The sequence below is a fragment of the Danio rerio genome, chromosome 24 (genome assembly GCF_049306965.1).
Source record: "Danio rerio strain Tuebingen ecotype United States chromosome 24, GRCz12tu, whole genome shotgun sequence".
In the NCBI taxonomy this organism is placed as follows: Eukaryota; Metazoa; Chordata; class Actinopteri; order Cypriniformes; family Danionidae; genus Danio; species Danio rerio.
This window is the reverse complement of record NC_133199.1, coordinates 5,377,501-5,398,170: the sequence shown is the minus strand read 5'-3', so window position 1 is coordinate 5,398,170 and position 20,670 is coordinate 5,377,501. Positions and strand designations below refer to the sequence as shown.

General features: G+C 41.6%; 1 long non-coding RNA gene across 9 annotated transcripts in view; it reads left to right on the top strand.

Moving 5' to 3' along the window:
- LOC141380811 (uncharacterized) overlaps positions 1-20,670 on the top strand; it is a 190,429-nt gene that overhangs the window by 2,825 nt on the left and 166,934 nt on the right. For 5 of the 9 annotated variants that reach the window (XR_012399676.1, XR_012399672.1, XR_012399673.1 and 2 more), the window contains exons 2-3: positions 12,508-12,576; positions 17,024-17,181. This is a non-coding gene — a long non-coding RNA (uncharacterized lncRNA). Of the gene's footprint in view, positions 1-5,119; positions 5,391-12,507; positions 12,577-17,023; positions 17,182-20,670 lie in introns of those variants that run through there. The other 4 variants (XR_012399678.1, XR_012399677.1, XR_012399671.1 and 1 more) reach the window with 3 other exon arrangements.

Below are 20,670 nucleotides of genomic sequence, written 5' to 3'. Positions count from 1 at the left end.
ACGCATCCCAACGTTTGTCCCATGATAAATTCTGATTGGCTGAAAGGCAGACGTTTTATGACAAGCCGTTTTAACATTTACTACTTTGTTTTGACCATCCATAAATATATTTAGAGATATCTCTAATTATATTTTGACTAGTCATAATTATAATTCGACTAGTCAGAATGACAATTAGAGATATCTGCAATCACAATTGTACTAGTACGAAATCAGATTGGAGATATCTGCAAATATATTATGACTAGTCATATTCCTTCATTGACTTCCATTGAAAAATATTTGCAGATATCTCTAAATGAGTTTTGACTAGTCACAATTATAATTAGAGATATCTCTAAATGAATTTCGACTAGTCACAATTGTAATTAGAGATATCTCGTTTAAAGTTTTGACTAGGAGGATCATTCTTTGGAGATATCTGCATTGAGCTTTGTGACTAGGAAGAATATAATTGTAGATATCTTCAATTAACATTGTGACTAGTCAAAACTCTTTTGTAGATATCCTTATTGTATATTCAAATCACCTGCTTTGCTTAACCCCGCCTAAATTATTACGCATTTGGTATTCGAGCGCGCCAATAGGCCTTTTTCACACTTCCTGGTTCCGGTGTTAGCGAAACAGCGTCCCAAAAACATACGGTTTCAATGCGACGGACGAAGAAAGAATGACAGGGTCATCTCATCGCTGTGATTGCTGCGTTCTCGGCTGCTCCAACTCAAGAAAACAACACCCTTACTTTAATGACCAAGATCTCGCGAAAGACGAAGGACAGAGAAAATCATTGATGACATTATTAGAGGGGTTGAATGCCGTTTCAAGTTATATGCGGGAGTACGTTCGTATGCTGTATGCACTTCAAAGCGGAGATTATCATGTTTTGTTAAAGACTGGTGGTCTTAGTTTTATTTTGATGAGTAATTATAATATAGACAAAACTCCAATTAAGCTATCTGCCTTCTACAAACAAGTGCTCATCATGGTCATTCATCTATAAGCATGATTTCTCCCCACTTTGTTGTTATTTTGGATAATAGACAAGTCATACAAACGCAAATCTCGCAAAAACGCAAAATCATTTGTTTAGTCAGTTATATAATAAAGATGGTATACTTTTCTTACAACGGAGTCCTTTTTCATTACAAAATCTCAATAACCCAGCAACTTTTCTACTGTTATTGGTTCAATCCTTTAGAGACATGTTATTCATTCATGTTATTTAGATGTATTAATAAGACAAACCTTCTGATGCATTGTCTTTTGATATTACTAAATCTTATGTCTGCAAATTTTGTTTTACTAAATACCAAGAGTAATGATAGAGCTATTCATACTCTTTTCCAGTAAAACACAGTACACATACATATTTTAAGTCAACATATTTTTATTTTCATGCTGAGCACTGTATATGGATAATAAGTCTTATATTTTCTAAATGTGCCTGGCAAGATTTTTGGTGCACAAACTGTTTTTACACTTAATGGCAATTTAGACTTCTTTTTCATTTTATTTTTTTGTTTATTTATTTATTTTAGTTAGTTAGTTAGTTAGTTAGTTAGTTAGTTAGTTAGTTAGTTAGTTAATACAGACACTTTAATTTTCACAATATACATATGTATTTAATTTTTTTATATGAAATTGATGATGATGTTCTGACTGACCTGTGTGAGGTACTCCAGTCCAGGTGGACAGCCTGGTAAGCATATACATATTCATTGGCTGCATAGCTGCCTTTCCTTGTGGTGAAGCGGAGGAAACTCACTTAATTGACTGATAGATCAATAACGTAACTAATCATTCAAATTACACAGTCATAACACAGAACACATATTTTAGATCAAATTTAAAGTCAAAACATATACTGTATATACTGTATATATTTATATGTAATATAATGACCCAGCCGCGGAAAAGCGGTAGAAAATGAATGAATGAATAACATTTCATTTAAAAACAAAGTGCCACTATATTACTAATATACTGTTTACCAATACATTTGACAATAAAGTTGCTGGCAGCAGTTTTCATCCACCAGTCCCTCTAATAACAAGAGTTTCTGAAATGTACATTTAGTCCTATAAATAATTAGAGAGAATTGCGGCTGTTTAAAATAACTGTGTAAAAGTAAGCTTATACCCTTTTCAGATTCATAAGCTAGAATATAAAATACTTGTTCTAAAGACCAGCAACCACAACAATAAGTTAATATGGTCACAATAAGTAAAAATTAAACGATACATTTCAGTTTGCAACATTAAGCAGCACATCTTCATGTTTTTGTACATGCAAATAAATAATTGGAAACATTTGGCACCAGAAGCTTTGCACATTTCAAGCTAGCTTTGCCAAAAAAAAAGGAAGGAGGAAGAAGGTCTCTGTTCAATAGCAACACAACAGGTAGCCTAGTGGTCAAGGTAGTCAACAGAATGATACAGTTTCAGGTGAAAACCCTGCTGTTATCATTTATAACAGCAAGAGTGGAACACTTTTCCACCAGGATAGACTGAAAGGGTGATGAACCGGTCAATCTGTGTGCAACAGTGCCATCACAGAGGTCAAACAACCAGACATGAGTCCCATCAAAGAGGTGGGCATCAGAGGGAGGGAGGCGGACAGCAAACTGCTGTAGTAAATGAAGTCTAGACCGTCATTTTACAGTAGATGCATGTGAGAAGCAGAGACCATGGCAGAGGTGGCAAAATTACTGTAAACCCAGTCTGAAAAGGTCAACTACAGTTTTAGTTCAGTTTCATGTCTGTATAGGCTACACATAAATAATATAGTGTTAGCACTTACAGTTAACAGTAGGTATGCAGAAGGACTTTCATTTTGCCGGGTAAAGCGCTTCTGGTGAACTGTATGTCGTTACAAAATCAACATGTTTAAGGTCTGTTTTCTTTAAGAATGAATAATCTTCATTGCCTGATTGGCATACGATATAAAGTGTCTCATAATGTACAAGAAGCACTGCATTAGATTTCAATTTCTGTAAAATGTGAACATTATTTTACTCCAATATTTTCAATGCTGTTTCTGCGCTCACCTGCTGGTCTTGACAGTGCGTGCGTATAAACAGCTTTTCATCTCGTTTGAAACTTGAATAACTAAATAAATGCTGAAGTCTATTTAACTTATTGTATTTTAATTACATTACAACATCGATGCTGTAAAAGGAGCCGTATAAAATTGAAAAGCTCATCGGAAGTTTATCGGTATGGGAATAAACACCAGCTGTGCATGTATACCCTATTACAGTACGTACAATTGAAGTCAGAATTATTAGCCCCGTTTATTTTTTCTCCAATTTCTATTTAAGATTTCTTCAACACATTTCTAAAAATAATAGTTTTAATGACAAATTTCTAATAACTGATTTATTTAATCTTTTCCATGATAACAGTTAATAATATTTTACTAGATATTTTTAGACACTTCTATACAGCTTTAAGTTATATTTGAAGGCTTAACTAGGCTAATTAGGTTAACTAGGCAGGTTAGGGTAATTAGGCAAGTTATTGGATAACTATTATTAGGCAAGTTACTGTTCTGTAGGTTATCGAAAAAAATATATAACTATATGTATAACTTAAAGGGGCTAATAATTTTGACTTTAAAATTGTGTTTAAAAAATTTAAAACTGCTTTCATACTAGCCGAAATAAAAACAAATAAGACTTTCTCTAGAAGAAAAAATATTATCAGACATACTGTTAAAATTTCCTTGCTCTGTTAAACCTCATTTGGGAACAGGGTTGGAAAAAAAATAATATTACAATTTCTAGTTACTTTAAAAAAAGAAAACGTTCCTAAATGTGTTAGCTACTTTTTAAAGACACAATGTAAATATACATGTGCTGTTATTTTATTGTAATTTGCACTTTTTACATTTTCAAGAGTTACGGTAGACTTAAAACTGTAATATATTATTTTTTATTCAACACTGTTTGGGAAATATTTAAAAAAGAAAAAAAATCAAAGGGGGTTAATAAATCTGACTTCAACTGTAGTAAAATATGCTCTAAGTTTGAAAAAAATAACATGTTTTAAATTCATTGATTATTAAAAACAACCTTTAAAACAACATACTTTTTTTAATGTAAAATGTTTTAAAAAACTTTTTAATATGGTGTATTTTTGACCCTCGACCACAAAACCTGTCATTAGTGTATTTTTATGTATTTGTAAATTAATAATGCTTTCCAATATTGTATGGTTTGTTATATATAAGACAATGTTTGCTGAAGATAAAACTGCTTTGGTATCTGACATTTAAATAAAGAACTAAATATTAAGATTTTGTTTGGAAGTTGTCAAAAATAAGCTCTTAGCAAGGGATGCTATTAATAAAAAATGCTTTTAAATAAACAAATAGGTTTTTATATATTTACAGTGGGAAATTATAACAAAAAAAAATCATAAAACATGATCTTTACGTAAAGATTTTTGACATAAAAGAAAAATAAATAATTTTGAGCCAAACACTATATTTTTGACTATTGCTAAAAATATATGTGTGCTGTACAACAATGATTTTGTGAACTATTAAAATAAAATGTTACTAAATATAGATTTTGTGTTGCAATATTATATATTTAGTATTTATAGTGTTATTCATTTTTTTTATCTATTATTTATTTTTAATAATAATTCTTTGATATAAATCTGTTAACATACTTGTTTACAGTTTTTTTTTTTTTTGAGTAATTCTTTATATACTGGCCATTATAAATTAATTAAATGGTGTTGTCTCTTTTTAAATGCACTCAAAGAAAATTATTTCACTGCTTGATGAAAATACTTATTTAAAATAAGAGTTTTTTTGGGGGGGACAACTTAATCGTTTATGTCCAATCCACCTATATCTGTTAAGTTAACTTTATTTGTATTTTGACAATATGAATTGTGTTAAACCCTGCATTTTTAGTGTATGTAACTAATAAATTAAATCCAATACGTTTATGATCAATAGGTGAATATACTAATCACTAAACAAGGAGACAGAACAGTACGTCTCTCTCCAAAATTTATATTTCACTGTTCAGAGTCAGTCATTCACACATTGTTTTTCTGGCGTTTTCTACATGGCATAAATGCATGGTGTCTCTGCAATGGCCACAGGAGAGCAGTATTGAGCTATGGCCAGTACCGAGCAACAGCCACAATCAGTGGAGAAACTTTTGTGTTAAGGATCAGGTTCAGAATCATGGCTACAGACCAAGACTGTGTCTGAAATTGCCACATAATGTACTTTTATCGTACCTTTTACCCCAGTGCACATTTCTGAGGGGGCAGCCATCTGTAGTGGCGTCTGAAATCATATATTGAGTGCAATCATTGAGTACTGTAATGCGCCTAAAAAGCTACTATACTACCGATGCGCACTGAAAGGTAGGAGGTTACACTCTTGAAAACAAAGGTTTAATGGCATTGATGGCTCCATGAATAACCATTATCATCATCCTTCAAATGCGTATTTACAGTGAAAAGAAAGTTATATGTTGATTTTAACACTAAGAAACAAATTGGCAGTTTTAATAGCTGTTTACTGTAAGGTTCTTTGGGGAACCCAGAATTCTTCCACACTCTTAAAAATAAAATATATTGCTGACATAACTTTTTGTATTAAGGTAAAATTTTGTTTTATAATCACACATATACACATCTCCTTAATAATATATTTTCAGAAAAGTATTCATTGCAACTTCTAAACAGTGAAATCATATCAGCAGCCAATGAATATCAAAGTACAACATTGTTCACAGTCAAATAAATAGAGCTAATGTTGTTTTGAAGTCATACTTGCATGTGATTTCAGACCTAATATTAGAATTAGCGTGCTGAACAATATAAGGAAACCTTAAATGAAGGAATGCGTGAATATAAAATCAACTTTACCTCAATAACTTTTTTAGTTGAATCAAATTAACTTTTCTAGATGTTTCAACTTACATCAATCAGACTAATAGTTGAAATAATTGAAACCTGATTAACTTATTAAAATAAGTTAAAGCAACATGAAAACATTTGTTGTCTTGACATTTACAGTGTATAGCATCACTGTGAGAACACCCTATATTAGAGTATTTAGTATTAGTTCACCCTGACATTAAAATTGTGTTATTAGTAAATCACCCTCATGTTGTGTCAATTCACTGAGATCAATTAAGATATTGTAGATAAAATCCGAGAGCTCCCTCATGCTCCGTAAAAAGCAATGGTCATGAGACGTTTAAAGTCCAGAAAAGGAACCAAAAACATTGTCAAAACATTCCATGTAAACGTTCGAGGTTACAGAAGTAACCCTTCGTTCCCCGAGGAGGGGAACGGAAGTGCCATGAATGGGAGGATTCGGATCAGAAGCCGCTTATCTGGAGAGTATTGAACGGGCCAATGAATGAAATTAATTGGCAGCGTAAGCTTGCGCAGGTGTGCGACATCTGCAATCATCTCAGCATATAAGCACACCTGAAGCCAGCAGACGCCATCCTTTTAAGCTGAAGAGACTTTCAAACAGCTAAGGGACAGTCATTATGGCGACGGAATATGGCACTTCCGTTCCCCTCCTCGGGGAACGAAGGGTTACTTCTGTAACCTCGAACGTTCCCCTTCGGTTGGGGAACTTCAGTGCCATGAATGGGAGAATATGGAAAGCGCCATAATGACTGCACCTTACCAACACCCCCGATGAGGAGATAGTCAAGCAAGCGTGACGCACCCACATCATGGGGGGCGCGGTCCTCCAACGTGTCCCTGGCCCTAATTTATCCTACTTCAACAGAAGTTTTACGGATTTAGATATATTTTTTGGGAAGTCGTGAGCATCTAGATAATTCTAGGAAATACGACAGTACGTTGGGAAGCGTGCAATCCCGATAGGGAGGACGCTGCGGAGGCCATCCGTTACCCAAGGGGGGGATAGATGGCAGAATTTACCTATGGACTAGCCCTAAAAAGGGGGAGTACGCATAGCAAAGAGTGGTTAGCGGGGAGGGAAGACACGGGTCCGCCCAGGGGGGGGACTTAACCGTGGCGGAATAAGCATATGGGATCGCCTAGTGGGGATCACGCATAGCAGGCACCTATACCCAAAACGCGGGCTGACCAGCGGGCAGACCTACAACGTAGTGGGCCAGCAAGTGACTCCTCCGCTGAGTCAGTGCTGGGGGCCACGGAGGAATCTGCAGGGCTCACCTGACGGGGAACTTTACTGACAGATAAAAAAGGCGCACGTACCTCCGTGTTAGGGAGAATGGCGCAGCAAGCGTGTTTCAACACCCTACCGAGTTGTCTCCTCAATCACCAAGGGGTTACCTAATACCCTTGAGGAAACCGGCTCCACTCGCAGATTGTAAAACCTTGCAAATGTGTTGGGTGTCGCCCAGCCCGCAGCTCTACAGATGTCTGTTAGAGAGGCGCCGCGTGCACGCGCCCAAGAGGATGCAACGCTCCGAGTGGAGTGTGCACGTACTCCCGGGGGACACGGCTGACCTCGACTCGAATAAGCGAGTGAAATGGCATCCACAATCCAGTGGGATAATCTTTGTTTCGATACGGCACTTCCCTGCTGCCGACCGCCATAACAGACAAAGAGCTGCTCAGATGATCTAAAATTCTGAGTACGGTCCACATAAATGCGCAGAGCGCGAACTGGACAAAGTAAAGAAAGGGCTGGGTCTGCCTCCTCCGGGGGCAGCGCTTGCAGGTTCACTACCTGATCTCTAAGGGGGTGGTAGGAACCTTGGGCACATAACCGGGGCGGGGTCTCAGGATAACGTGAGAGTAATCCGGCCCGAATTCCAGGCACGAGTCACTGACCGAAAATGCCTCCAGGTCCCCGACCCTCTTGATGGAGGCCAACGCAACCAGCAGAGCTGTCTTCAGGGACAGAAATCTTAGAGATACTGATTCGAGTGGCTCAAAGGGATCGGATCGCAGACTCGTGAGAACGAGGGCGAGATCCCAAGAGGGCATGAGAGGGGGGCGAGATGGATTAATTCGCCTAGCACCCCTAAGGAACTGGATGACCAGGTTATGCTTTCCCACGGTGCCGCCAGCTACCGCGCTATGATAAGCGGAGATGGCGGCCACGTAAACCTTGAGAGTGGAGGGCGACAGCCTGCTGTCCAACTTCTCTTGAAGGAAAGAGAGCACAACACTAATCTGGCAATTTCGGGGGTCTTCTCTGCGAGAGACGCACCATTCAGTGAATAGACTCCACTTCAGGGCGTAGGCGCGCCTCGTGGAGGGGGCTCTAGCCTGAGTGATGGTATTAACCACCGCAGTCGGTAGGTTACCTAAGTCTTCCTCGCGTCTAGGGACCACACGTGGAGGTTCCAAAGATCGGGGCGAGGGTGCCAGATGGTGCCCTGTCCCTGAGAGAGTAGGTCCTCTCTCAAAGGGATCCGCCAGGGGAGGGCCGTCGCGAGGAGTGAGAGCTCTGATATCCAGGTCCGGTTGGGCCAAAGGGGCGCAACTAGCAGAACCTGTTCCTCGTCCTCCCTGACCTTGCACAGAAACTGCGCGAGCAGGCTCACTGGGGGAAACGCATACTTGCGCATGCCCCGAGGCCAGCTGTGGGCCAGTGCATCCGTGCCGAGAGAGCCCTCGGTCAGGGAAAAAAACAACTGGCAGTGAGCGTTCTCGGGGGAAGCAAACAGATCGATCTGGGCCTCCCCGAATCGCGCCCATATCAGCTGAACAGACTCGGGGTGGAGTCTCCATTCTCCAGGGCGTAACAGCTGTCGTGAGAGCGCATCGGCTGCACGATTGAGCGTGCCTGGGACGTGAATGGCGCGCAGCGATTTCAGCCGCGGGTGACTCCAGAGGAGCAGACGGCGGGCGAGCTGAGACATGCGGCGAGAGCGCATACCCCCCATGCGGTTGATATACGCCGCCGCCGCCGTACTGTCCGTCCTGACCAGCACGTGTTGCTGCTCCAGCACCGATAAAAAGCGGTGGAGAGCGAGGAACACTGCCAACAGCTCTAGGCGATTGATATGCCAATGCAGCTGGGCACCCTTCCAGAGGCCCGCAGCCGCATGCCCGCGACACACGGCCCCCCAACCCGTGTTGGAAGCGTCTGTTGAAACAACAACATGGCTGGACGCCTGTCCTAGAGGCACACCGGCCTGTAGGAACGAGGGGTCGTTCCAAGGGCTGAGGGCGCGGCGACACAGCGCAGTAACCGAGACCCGGTGTGTGCCCGCGTGCCATGCGCGTCTGGGGACCCGATCGTGAAGCCAGTGCTGAAGTGGTCTCATATGGAGCAACCCGAGCGGCGTGACGGCGGCTGCGGATGCCATATGCCCCAGGAGCCTCTGAAAGAACTTCAGTGGGACCACTAGTTTGCTGTCGAGCTCCCTCAGACAGTTCAGCAACAGGCGAGCGCGTTCCTCGGAGAGGTGCGCTACCATGGTGATCGAGTCCAGCTCCATCCCGAGAAAAGAAATCCTCTGCACGGGGGCGAGTTTGCTCTTTTCTCGGTTGACCTGAAGCCCCAGTAGGCGGAGATGCCGAAGCACCTCGTCCCTGTGCATAATCAATTGCTCCCGCGAGTGGGCTAAAATCAGCCAGTCGTCGAGATAATTGAGTATGCGAATGCCCGCAAGCCGAAGGGGCGCTAGGGCACCCTCCGCGAGTTTGGTGAAGACCCGCGGAGACAGAGAGAGCCCGAAGGGGAGGACCTTGTACTGCCACGCTCGACCCTCGAACGCAAACCGCAGAAATTGGCGGTGGCGTGGAAGAATGGAGACATGGAAATACGCGTCCTTCAGGTCTATGGCTGCAAACCAATCCCGAGGACGAACGCATTGGAGAATGCGCCTCTGCGTGAGCATTCTGAACGGCAGCTTGTGCAGACAGCGGTTCAAAACGCGCAGATCTAGGATTGGCCGTGACCCACCGCTCTTTTTGGGTACGATGAAGTATGGGCTGTAAAACCCACTCTCCATCTCGGCTGGAGGAACCAGCTCGATTGCACCCTTCGCCAGGAGGGCAGCAATCTCCTCTCGCAAGACAGGGGCGGACAGGGGGTTGACCCTGGAGAAATACACGCCCGTAAACTTGGGGGGCCGTTTCGCGAACTGAATCGCGTAACCGAGTCTGATTGTGCGTATGAGCCACCGCGAGGGGCTGGCCCGCGCTAACCAGGCAGGCAGAGCCCTCGCTAATGGAGTCATCGCTACAATCGCTGACGTACCAGCGGTGGGGCAGCGCGGAGTGGGTGTGCTGATCCGGGAAGCACGAGGGTCCCGCGGAAAAGCTGGAGGAGAGCGATTCGCTCTGGCTCCGCACCCTGACTCCGGAGAGGGGGCTGGAGGGCTGAGGGAAGGGAGACCGTCCCCCCAGCGCTCGTGAGCCACTGGCGAAGCACGTAGAGTCTGCGAGCCGGAAGGCAGCGCGTCCCGGACTGGCAGAACTCGTGCAGTCACATCCGGGGAAGGGGAAAAGTGCTCTTTTACTGATGTTTTGGTGGCACTGAAAAGTACCGTTGTAATCGGGGCCCCGCCCTCCAGCGGGGAAAGAGCAAGTTTCCTCTTCTCCGGATGGCCTGTCTCAGGGACGCTTCGCGGTCCGTTTACCGGACTTAACGGCGCCCTGGGCAGGAGGGGCTGCCTGCTTTCGAGGTGAACGCCGCGCCCGCTTGGCCGGAGGCGCAGGCGGGGGCGGGGCAGCACTCGTTGGCGGGCGCCCTCGGCGAGGAACAGCGGAGGTGGATGGCTCGGCGGGCGGAGCGGGCTTACGGCCACGCCGATAGATGACATTGCCCATCGCATCCGACTGCTCTTTCACCGCCTTGAATTCCTGGGTGAATTCACCGACGGTGTCGCCGAACAGGCCAGCCTGGGATATGGGCGAGTCAAGAAAGCGAACTTTGTCAACGTCGCGCATATCGGCCAGGTTTAGCCAGAGGTGGCGTTCCTGAACCACAAGTGTGGACATCGTCCTCCCCAGCGCACACGCGGCGGACTTAGTAGTCCGAAGAGCATAGTCGGTCGCGGTGCGCAGCTCATGTAATAAGCTTGGGTTGGACCCGCCCTCGTGCAGCTCGGCCAGCGCCTGCGCTTGGTAGCGCTGGTAGGTGGCCATCGCGTGCAAAGCAGAAGCAGCCTGGCCCGCAGCCTTATAAGCTCTGGCTCCGAGGGAGGCAGACAACCTACAGGCTTTGGACGGGAGGCGGGGCAAACCCCGCCACGTAGAGGCGCCGCGCGGACAAAGATTGACCGCGATAGCGCGCTCCACTGACGGGATCGCCTTATACCCCCTGGCAGCTCCGCCATCAAGGGCGGTGAGGGCGGAGGCACTCGCAGCACGGGCAGAGAAAGGTGCCCTCCAGGACTGCGTGAGCCTACTGTGCACTTCCGGGAAGAAGGGGACGAGAGGCTTCGAAGGCTTCGCCTTCTGGTCCTCTACGTAGCACCCATCTAGTCGGTCCGGCCGCGGAGCTGGGGGATAAACCATCTCCAACCCCACGGCCGAAGCAGCCCGGGAAAGCACGGCTAACATGTCCGCTTCAGGATCCGATTTGACAGCGCTCACCTGCCCGGAGGGGGCGAGCGGGTCCGGATCTTCGTCGGACAGTGAAAGCCCACCCTCCGATGCCGCGGAGGACATCTGATCTCCGGTGTCAGCGAGTGTGAGAGCTACCATCTGGTTAGACGGATCACTCTCACCACCCGAAGCTTGGATGGAGCGCCGTGAGGAGCGAGAGGTCCGCGAGCCCGTGGGCGGCGGATTAGCTCCCGCTGAAACCCTCAGATCTGCCCGAGCGCCCGCTGCTTTTTTAGAACAGGAGGCAACTGGGGTGGCTCGCTCTCTTGCGAAAGTTAGCCGCGATCTTAGCTGTGCAACGGTCATGGCATCGCAATGACGACATGAACCGCCCGCGAGCACCGCATTAACATGCTGGACCCCCAAACATGCAATGCAGTGATCGTGTCCATCATCCGGAGACAGGAAACCCCCGCATCCAGAAACGCACAGTCGGAGCGCCATCCTGAAAAGGACGTGCTGCACGACTGTGTTACTCTTTTAGGAAAGTTGCAACTATACGCACCGCTCTGGAGGACCGGACCCAAAGAACCGCAGGCAAGGGAGTAACCCAGCTCGACCGTCTGCCACCGCGAAGACCCACTCTGGACCGGGAGACACACTCGTTCGCTCTGAAGTGCTGATCAGCAAGAGGAACCCTCATCGACTCACTCAGAAAGGATCTGAAGCGAAAAGGATGGCGTCTGCTGGCTTCAGGTGTGCTTATATGCTGAGATGATTGCAGATGTCGCACACCTGCGCAAGCTTACGCTGCCAATTAATTTCATTCATTGGCCCGTTCAATACTCTCCAGATAAGCGGCTTCTGATCCGAATCCTCCCATTCATGGCACTGAAGTTCCCCAACCGAAGGGGAACTCAGTGGTTCAACTGTAATCATACAAAACTCCATAAACACTTTTGTATGAAAAAAAATGATAACTGTAAATAATGAATTTTTGTTTTATTACCCATAGTAAACACATACCCTGACCGGATGTGGAAGACATTGGCTGAATGAAAGTCTCAGGAGTTTGAAACTACATGTGAGTAATTAATAACAGAATATATATATATATATATATATATATATATATATATATATATATATATATATATATATATATATATATATATATATATATATTTATATATATTTATTTATTTATTTATTTATTTATTTTTCTAGTTTTGACCATTTTAATGTGATGATGTCTAGGGTTGGGCGATATGGCAAAAATAAAATCTCGATAACTGATTTCCATATTGAACATCATCGATATGTTCAATATAAGTTGTTATTGCTTCCAGATTTAAAGGAGTACTCAACCATGACTGAAGCCACAAAATTTAGAGAGTCCATTAAATAAATGGCACAACATATATTCGGCTGCTAAATTTTTGGTGGCCAAAAATTCAATACATCCCTAATATCAACACACTTTTAGATTCCCATTGTTGCACATTTCTGCTGTGTGATTGGCTCTTAGATCAATATAGAGTCCAGAAAAAAAAAAAAAAGTCCAGAGCTAATCATTGTTATTGACATAAATTTTATCGCGATTTGTTCGATATGATATCGTTTATCGACCCAGCCCTAGTGATGTCATTTACCCCTGCTTGTTGTCAAACTATTGATTCTATTCAGAATGGGAACCAGAGGTGGTTCATAATAGCTAACATTATTACACGGCTGTCTGGTATACTTTATTCTAATTGGTCAGCCGCAACACTCGTTTTTCAGTATGTTATTCGGAAATAACAATAACTGAGTAACACAGGCTGATCCAGGTACGTCGAGTCATCTTAACCGTCATCATCCATAGACTCGTGTTTTCTATGGCACTGTTTCTGGTGACATCTTGTGACTGAATATTATGTGGGTTAGTGTATGCTCCATCCACTCCATTTAGCCGTTTTATGGCTCAGAACAATGTTAAGTTGATTGATGATGCTTTCAAATGCTCCCTTGAACCCTTTCCTAGAGATTTCAAACGCTGTGTGTCAGCGATGTCATCATCACACAAGCAGCCAATAGTGTTCAGACTCCGCCCTCAACATTTCATTTGCTCTGGTTTGGGGGATGGATGGAGCTAATGGGTGATAGAAATCGTCTAGTGTGTGTCCCTCCCTCTAGTGGATAATTTACGTAGTGTTGTGTAGTGTGAAACACCACCACAGTTTAAAGACCATAAATCAAGTCATGTAACGGCACAGCGATCTGCAGATTATGTCAAATTATGTTGCGTGAACTAGGCTTAAATTGTTTTGGGGTATATGTCCCTTTCAATAGTGTGAAAAGAAACAAAGTTGGCGTCAAAATACAGAGCAGCATTCATTTTACCCGGAAACTACAGTCAAACATATGTTTAAGCACGTTTCCAATGAGTCTGTGTTAAATATAGCCCACCAGCTAGACCAGCACTATATCGGTTCTAACCAGTAAACCAGTCTCAACCAACATGGAAATTCATGCTTTTTTACAACAGGCAAGCTAATCTGGGGTGCGTTTCCAAAAACCATCATTAACCAACTAAGGTTGCAAGTTGGATCATTAATAAACATAATTTATTGATGTGGCATTTCCCAAATCCATCGTTTCAACGAACATTCGCAAATTACATCGCAAACTTGTACGTTTCTAACTACACCTCTGGAGCTGTAGTTAGAAACATAGTTCCTGGCTGCGTTCTATCCCAAGTTATCCCCCCTATGCCCTATTCCTTTCAAACATCTCAACATTTAAACTTGGAATGATTAAAAAAAAAACATCAAAGTCATCTTTTTTAGGTGGAACACCAAGAGGAAACCCAAGCGAGCTCGGGAAGAACATGCAAACTTACAGAAATGATAACTGGACTTGACAGCGACCTGCTTGCTGTGAGGCGATAGTGCTAACCACTGAGCCACCGTGCCACCTGGGGTGTGTTTTAACACATATATTTAACTTTTTTATTTTAGATCCAGATCAAGTCATGTTCAAACCAGTGGTTTTCTTGTAAATAACATGCCAAAATGAATCACACGCTGTAAAAAGAAATTAAAGAAAAAAAGTTTCCATATTTTGTGATTCACATGTGTTTTCTGTTTATTTACGATCACCAATTGCATTATGGGACCCTGAAATCTGCTCTGTTGAATTTGAGTTTAGAAAACTCTACTCTGCAGTTCAACAACTTTACTTTTATTGACATTTTAGTAGTTTGGAACAATATATTGTATAATAAATAATATATGAAAAATAAGTCTGTAAAATAACAGAAAGAAAAATACTGGCAGTTTATAACAATGTCAATAAAAGTCCCTTTTTCAAATATTTCAACATCAAAAGTTGTTGGAGGAAAGATCAAGGTCCAATGATGCAGTTCGAAAGCATAAATAAACTGAAAAAAAAAAAAGAACGAATCACAAAACATGGAATTGACTAATTTATGGATGTATTTTTCCGTGCAGGTGTGTTCCAAGAGAACAGAAGGGGATTTACTCAAATACATCCAAGCTATTAACTTACCGTAGGCTATGATTTGTGCAGTCCACAATGCCGTCCAGCTGCCTACAATTTTAAAACTATGCTTAGACTATTAGTTACTGGAATGTGCTGCATTTAACTACGGCTCACATTCAGAGCATGCGATGTTAGACTGTCCTACATAATATCTGGTAGGGCATGATAACTCTTTAAAATGATGAGGGCGGAGAGCGTTTTGTGACCAAACAGGCACGGTATGGACTCATGATTAAACTTGTCTGGCTAAAAATTCTCAGTGAAATAGGCTAAATAAATATATGGTGCTGAGAATGTAGGCAATGATGACAACTTTTAATTGAGTGCTTAAAGTAGAGTAAATGTGTTGCTGCTTTTAGTCTAAATCCTTACTGGAGAACTAAATGTGCCTTTTGATTATACCTGCCAACACTTAAGTTTTTTTTTTTTTTTTCCGAGAGTCTCCCGTATTTCAGACCAATCTCCCGCAACCATCCCATTTTGTTATTTCTCCCGGAAAACTCCCGGAATTTCACCCCCCCCCCTTTTTTTTTTTTTTGGTACAGTCTATAAACACCCCCTGGTCGCCAACATTGGTGCAGTACACGATCGCAGCAGGCGCTCAACATTCTCAACATTAGCTATGTTTCCATCCACCTATTTTATGCGCATTTTGAATATGCGCATAAAAAACAGTTGATGGAAACGCCATGATGCCCATACATTTTGAAAATGCGCATAAAAAACTTATGCGCCTAACTGGGTAGGATAAACTTTTTATTCGATAAGAAAAGATGCGCATAAACTGCGATGGAATCACTTTTACCGCACAAACTCCAGCATGCGCATTAAAAAACGTCATGTGATTTTGTTAAAAGAGATCATGTGTGTGAATGGATAAAATGTCAGGCTAAGGCATATTATAAAACATCTGAAATGTCTATTTGGTCATTATAAAATGCGTTACCATTTCAGTATTATTGTTATTATATTATTAATGACCTCCAGAATTAAGAGCGCCTGTGCTCCACGTCTGACCCCTTCAAACGCCACTGCGCGCTCACTGCTTGTCAGGATTGTCTTCTGAGTCGGATTCATATAGAAAAGATTGATGCAGCTTCTCCTACTGCAGCAAATGCAGTTTTTACTGTTGATATATGGCGCCAGTTAATCAGGAAGTGACGATTTTGTTCGCTTTGACTCGTTGGATGGAAACAATGCTTCATTCGCACAACTTTTATGCGATAATCCAGTTTTGCGCATAAAGTTTATTCTCATTTTTGGATGGAAACAGCTATTGTTAATCAGAGACCTCATCCCCAAACACCCGCTTCCCCTCGGTCTTTCAGAGACAAATGTTGGCAGGTATTCTTTAGTTTGGTGCTAATTATTCTGCATATTGTGCTTTTGTAAAGATGAATTATGTACACCCACATTGAATGAAGAATGTACTTTCTTAAATAAAAAGTACAGGTAGCCATTGAATAACTTTGTATTTTCTTTCCCTACTATGGATGTCAATGGCGGTTTTCAACTTTCTTCAAAATACCCTAGTTTGTGTTTAATTGAAGACAGAAACACATTAAAGTGATAGTTTATTCCCATAATTAAAATGTACTCCTTATTTACTCACCCTCAAGGGGTTCAAGTTATTTTAGTGAACACTAAAGAAGATATTTTGAAGAAAGCTGAAAACCTGTAACCACTGACTTCCATGTTATTGGCAGTAATAGCCAATCAGAATAACCAGAAAATGTTATTTTTATTAACTGTTATAGTTTATATACATTTACACAACAGTTCTTTTTGGTTCTCGAATCTGATTGGCTAATAACCGTGTGTATTATTCCACCCACAAAGAGATACCGCAGATCAATAAAACCACTGCAGTTTTTATAAGTATTTCAGCTTTTGGGGCTTTCTTTAGGCAGGAATGTAGTTGTTTAGATTGTAACTGTGCAGTTTATTTATAAGGATAGTGCCTATTTTAAATATTTATAATTTTGCAGATTCAGCGCGTCGGCATCCATCAGCCTGTCATACTGAGCAGAGCAAAGACTGCTGACGTTCCGCCACAAGATGGCAACAGAGACCGCGTACTAAGCTCTTTAAGGAGAAAATCTCAGCGTAATTTCAAACTACAGCTGATCAGATCATTATAAAACAGGTAAGTGTCATTTTAAGTCAATCTCTGTCTTTTGTATGTTGCAGTGCTGTATTTATAACATAGAAATCTGGTAATGTTTGTTTCACTTTGGCTTTGGGGTTAATTATTGTGATCTCCGGATTGCAACAGAGAAATACTGGGAAACAACTCTAGACTGATGGCATTTCATGCTGTTCAGCTTTATAATCTTAAAATGTTAGCAAAATCACCTGTTTTGTCATCACTTTACACATTACGCTAGAGAATAATTCAAATACCAGCTCTAAAGTGATGTTTATGAACTGGCAATGTTTTTTGCTGTTCTGACGTCAGCTGCAAATGTGTATGACTGGTGGAAGAAAGTAGTTCCTCATACCAAAGCACTCTCTGTGTTTGATTTTTCTTTTTTATATACATGATTATGCCATTGTATAAATGCAATATCACACTTGTAGCAGTGCAACATGACTGTATATCGTCACTGGTGGGACACCAAGGCACTCGGCCATCGCACGCCTTCCACCAGAGCCGATATACAGCCATATTGCACTGCTACTCATGTGATATTGCTCATATATTTCAGTGTTTAGAGCTCACATTTCACACTCTTTACTTTTGTTCATATATTTTAACATTTGATTTAGGTTGCTTTCACACCTGTAATACGTTTCCTTTGGTCCAGACCAAGGTTAAAAATAATACGGTATAGCATTTTCACTCGCGTTGGTTCCATTTCACACGAGACCGACTGACTCCTGAACCAAACCAAGAAGCAGTCACGTCGCAACATTTTACAATAGTCGTTGGCTAGACGAATTTCCTGAACTGCATTTTGATTGGTCAGAATTAACATGCGCAACACATGAAAGTAAACAAAGAGCGGAGGAAAAGTCAGCAGGCAGTATGGACCTCCTCACAACTCCACGTTTGTCCGCAATCTGACATAATTGCTGTAAATTGTCAAAAAGTTGTCTCATCCCTTATTGCACATCGCAGCTAGTTTAGCCCAAAAAGCAAAGAACTTGTTGCATTTGAATTGGTTCGAGGCCGGTTTAACAAACTACTCCATAGTGCACCTCTTTGAGCTGGTCTCGGTAAACTTGTTTGTAACTATGTATTGGGGTACTTGACAAAGTTTTGCCAAAGGTAGTCCTGAGCCTATGTGGTGTTATGGCTTATAGATGAATGATGCAGTACCTGAGGGATCGGAGATTACAATAGTTCAGCTTAGGTTTTTGCCCTCGTCCTTTACACACCGAAATTCCTCTAGAATCCTTCAATCTTTTAATGATGTTCTGCACTGTTGAAGGTGAAATAGCCAAATGTCTTTCCATCTTTCTTTGCGAAACATTTCAGTAATTTCCCCACGTGTATATATATATATATATATATATATATATATATATATATATATATATATATATATATATATATATATATATATATTATCTCTTATGATGATGTATATAATATTTCAACCATATATTTGTGTTTCTGCTGTAGTAAGATTAGAATAGATGTCAAAACGTTGCATTGTCAAAAATATTTATATATTACTGCATATGACTGTACTACAAAAACAACCATTGTATATATGTGACTTATTTACATCCCCCCACCCCCCCCATGTGAGAACACACTTAAATGACGTTGCGCTTGAATGTAAATATGGATATCTCTCTATATGCATCTCTAATGAGAACATATGAGCATCTGCAGCCATGAACATATTAAACCGCATTCAATGACAGTACACTTGTATGCAAACAACCAACTATTTTAGCATATTCCATTTCATATTCACAGGTTTATGGATAAGAAAAAAAACCCATAAATTATTAATTAAGTTGCCAAGGTATGCCCTGCATAATGGCATATTTTAGAGATCTCCTACCATTTGTGTCATGTTAAAATCAAACAACATTATGCCGCTCATCTGATGATATGAACCCAAAAACAGCAACTTGAACAAACACACAGAATCATTGTGTGCTTTTAAAAGCCCGAAAGTTGGCCTGAGCTCACGGTGAGTGTGTTTGTGTGTCGGCCTGTGTTTATTGTGTATATCCTTCGCTTTATTCACATGGGTAATCTGACGGCCAGTCCTAACGAGGCTGTCACAAACCCCCCATAATGAGGCTCAAAAAGATGAATGTAAAAACGCATCCATTACCGGGCCTTCATCTTCCTGTTCATTAGCTTAGCATAAGGTTACAATACATTACTCTAACCCTTAACAACACCTCTCGCTACCCTGAGGAAGAAAAACTCCAATGTGGTCCCCAAGAACTTGGTATGGAAACAGAATGAAGAGAAATGTGTATTATTATTATATTATATTATTCCTCTTCTATTTGTGCACGTCATTGAGTGATACAGTGCAAAGTTTCCACAGAGCACATTGGATTAAAGGCACAGTATGTACAACCCCAAATCAGAAAAAAAAGTAGGTATTGTATGGAAAATGCAAATAAAAAAAGAAAGTAGTGCTTTCTACATTTACTTTCACTTGCATTCCATTGCAGACTATTCAACAAACATCATTTAATGTGAGGCGGCATGGTGACTCAGTGGTTACAGAGTCCTGGCTGGGCCAGTTGGAATATCTGTGTGGAGTTTGCATGTTTCAGTTCAGTTTCAGTTTCAGTTTCCTTTATTTATTTAATTCAAATAATCACAATAGAATTGTAATGCAGAACGAAATTACGTTGCAACAGACCCAACAAGAACATAAAAAAACACTATAAAATCCTAACATGATAAATAAGCTTTTATAATTCCATAAAAATATTAAAAATATATAATTATATAAGATATCACCCATTTTTTAAAAAGCTCTGAAGAGAATAACTTAATACTTAAATACCTATTTCACTATTTGTTGTAATATTAACAATTTATGCTAGTTTAACAAATGTATTTATTTTTAACACTAGCTATCAACAATACTTAAGAAATGATATTATTCAAAAGTCTTATAATGACAGGATCAAATCTCGAAACCGCACTGATTTGCTCCTCAGACTTCTGTAACGCCTGCCTGATGGCATGAGTGAGAGCAGGCTATGACCAGGGTGGGTTGGATCCCCTACAATGTTATTTGCCCTAGACAGACAACGTCGTTGATAAAGTTCCTCGATAGATGTCACTTTTACTCCAACAGACCTTTCAGCTGACTTTATGATCCTCTTAATGGTGTTCTTATCAGACACACTGCTATTCTCATACCAAAGGGAGATGCCATTAGTAAGAACATTCTCAACAGCTCCTCTGTAAAAAGTTGTGAGGATTGATTGGCTGAGGTGTGCTCTTTTCAACCTTCTCAGAAAGTGCAGTCGCTGTTTTTTTTCCCCTGTTTGCGTTGGTGTCCTCTGGGTGCACCGGTTTCTCCCACAGCCCAAAGACATGCAGTATAGGTGAATTGGATGAACTAAATTGACTATAGTGTATGAGTGCGTGTGTGATTGCAAGAGTGTATGGATATTTCCCAGTACCAGGTTGTGGCTGGAA